Below are 3,629 nucleotides of genomic sequence, written 5' to 3'. Positions count from 1 at the left end.
TATGTGGAAATGTGATTACTAGCTCTTAAACACTCAAAAACGAAAAGCCACCATAGATTGGAATCTTTTTATTTATTTGACGTATTCATTACAGTTTGGTTATCGTCTTGTCACGTGATGTTCTCACGAGAATTAAAAGGCCAATAAAAAGCTCAATATAAAACTTATTGTAGCACTAGTTTATGACAAACACTTCAGGTTCTGCCGAAGACCCCGTATCAAATATAGATGCTCGCTACTTTACAGTTTTCTTTTGGCTTGGACTAATCGTCAAGTCTTAATCTGATCATGTGACCCAATACTTCGGAAATAATTTTTGCAGCACTTTTCGATTATCACAGGTAACCAACAGGCTCATCATGATTATCAGCTAATGATATGTACTCATTCGAGCTAAGGTTGAAAAGTTTAACGATTTTTTACAGTAAGCTATAAGATATCAGTGCTAAAAGTGACAGCATTACAATGACGATAAAACAGACGCGTAAGAACAATAGACATGGTTTTATTGAATGCGTGAAGTATATTTGTGATAATATTTTGACGAATGAGATTGCATGAAAGTGTAAACAGAAACCATCCTGTGACAAGTATGTCCCATTTGAGCCGTTTTGGAGAGCGAATCCAAACTACGGCGGTCTCGTGTGGCTGCGATTAACTGTTCGTTTTTAAGCTTTTAAGAGCTTGTAATCACATTCTCACATATTTTGCATCTACAACACAACAGAGTAAATAATGGTGAACCTTTTCATATCAAATAACTGTAATGTGAATTTTATTGCAAGTCAACCTTTAAACTCTGTGAGGCTTCAGATCAGCCAATCACGTGCGGGCTGATAAAATTAGTCTCATGCTAGCTAATTGGCCAATGTGTCAAATGTTTTGCTAATACCAGAAAATTGATCTAACTAACAAGTTCCAAATTTTATTGTATTCCAAATAATCTTGTAGGTGCATCTACGCCGGGGTAATTTATAGGAGTTGCTTTCACACCTACAAAGTGGGTTTAGTGTAAAACGAAAAATTGTTGTAAAACTGCCTTTGTATCAGTCACCGACACCAGATCAGCAAAATCTTCGTATTATGCTTGTCTATTTTGAACAGCCATCATTGACAGAGTACAACATAGAAGTGAACAATCACATATCGCAATGTTAACAGCGACGCAAATACAAGAAAACAGTATGTATATCGATGTGGTAATTCATTGGCTTAAAAGGTGACTCATTTTGAATAGTCGAAGTTTAAATCGGGTTTTGTTTGCAAACTACATTTCAAATTCTAAACAGACGGGATGTCATTCCAACTCCAACTCTTGGCCGACATGCCTGGATATTAGCAACTGACATGCCTGGATAGTAGCAACTGACATGCCTGGATATTAGCACGTGACATGCATGGATATTAGCAACTGACATGCCTGAGTATTAGCAACAGACATTTCTGACATGACTGGATATTAGCAACTGACATGCCTGGATATTAGCAACAGACATTTCTGACATGACTGGATATTAGCAACTGACATGCCTGGATATTAGCAACAGAAATTTCTGACATGTCTGAGTTTTAGCAACTGACATGCCTGAGTATTAGCAAGTGACATGCCTGGATATTAGCGACAGACATGCCTGAGTATTAGCAACAGACATGCCTGGATAGTAGCAACTGATATGCTTTGGATATTAGCAACTGATATGCCTGGATAGTAGCAAGTGACATGCCTGGATATTAGCAAGTGACATGCATGGATATTAGCAGCTGACATGCCTGAGTATTAGCAACAGACATTTCTGACATGCCTGAGTTTTAGCAACTGACATGCCTGGATATTAGCAACAGAAACTTCTGACATGCCTGAGTTTTAGCAACTGACATGCCTTGATATTAGCAATTGACATGCATGGATATTAGCAAGTGACATGCGGGGATATTAGCAAGTGACATGCCTGAGTATTAGCAAGTGACATGCCTGGATATTGGCAACGGACATGCCTGAGTATTAGCAACAGACATGTCTGGATATTAGCAAATGGAATGCCCAAGAATTAGTTGTGAAAACACAACTCCGATCGCCCAAAATGTGATAAATTAAATGTGTGAATGCACATTTAAAGTTAAAAAAAACAAAAAATGTGTAATCATAGACATTGAGACACATAAACCTCAAACGATTTTGGTAATTAACTTGTTACTAGCCAGAAGAACAGATCTAATGTTCCCAATTACAAATTTTTGAAATGTTTTTGTGCTAAAATCTTTTGGTATAAAACTAAAAAGGCAGGTGGTATCGATTCTTCTGTTAACTGCAACCACTTGATGGCACAAAACAAAAAATGGAAATGTTGTAAGTGGCTGAGAACTGATACAGTCTACTTTGATTGAGATCTGTTTGCTCAGTGTAACATTTATAGGATAGCTGAGTTTAGTTTGAGTTCCTGATTAAACATGTCCACTCTCTCACATCTTCCTCTTGGTTGGTACAAAAGCCACCTGTACAATAGCTTAGGGTGGATATTGGAAGAATGCAGTTGGCTGTACAATACCACATGACCGCTTTTGTCTACATAACTAACAAGGATGCAGTTTATGTAGAAAATAGATGAGAGACTCGTGACTCAAATACAGAAACAGGTACATGTACTTAGTTTAAGAATGATGCATCTAACACAGAAAATTACTGCTGTCATAAATACTTATGTATAGCTCATAATTCTAAAAATAAAGGAATTTGAGTGTACATGCCCATGCCCACATGTACATGCCCATGCAGAAAGGGGTAAAACTAGCAAGCATGCGGTTATCTTTGTCGTATGCTATTGTGTAGAAGCCTTAGTCAGAACCACGGCTAGTTACGGTTGCCCGCTCTCCACCCTCATAGCTGATACAACTTTTCAGGAAGCTTAGGCTAAATCAATGTAGGTAACTATGTACATATGTCATAGGAGACGATTCACATGGTCGATAGAGTTGATTAAGTTCACACATTATAAAGCTTAAATCAAGTTGTGCTCTTTTGATAAAAAGCTTTTGTAGCCATAATCAGTTAATGCAAGAATTGAAATGTTAGAAAAGAATGTTATATATATATAACTTTTTTGCTGCAACTGACAAAGCTATAACGTGCTTGTAGATCTGGCAGCTGCACCGTGATAGACCGCTATTTCAAATAGCTTTTGGGTTGAACTGACTACATTTTTACTTGCAAACAGTCTGATATAAACACTCCAATGTCAATGATATTAGGAGTGTAACAGCATCCCGGGCAATTCTCAAAGCTATATCTATGATGAACAGAATAAGACTTGCCCTTTGTGTTTCTGATCTATTAGGGGAACCACTATTAGCCATCACTGTATTCTAATACACATACTTGTCATTATGATATACGTTTGCAGATAAATATTATTTATCTGCAAATGTATATCATAATTATTTATTAAATAATAACTTGTTTTGGGATGTCCAGTCTTGTGAGAATGGTAAACAAAGTTCTGTCAAACAAACCTGTGCCTCTTTCATCAATCACTTCTTCTTGTGAGAGTGGGCAAAGTGGTCTACAATCTTCTTGATGGCAGCTAATGAAGGGTGTATCTCCTCATGGTACTTCCTGAAAGTAGAAGTAACTG

The sequence above is a fragment of the Watersipora subatra genome, chromosome 2, assembly GCF_963576615.1.
Source record: "Watersipora subatra chromosome 2, tzWatSuba1.1, whole genome shotgun sequence".
In the NCBI taxonomy this organism is placed as follows: Eukaryota; Metazoa; Bryozoa; class Gymnolaemata; order Cheilostomatida; family Watersiporidae; genus Watersipora; species Watersipora subatra.
Note: the sequence above shows the minus strand (reverse complement) of the source record.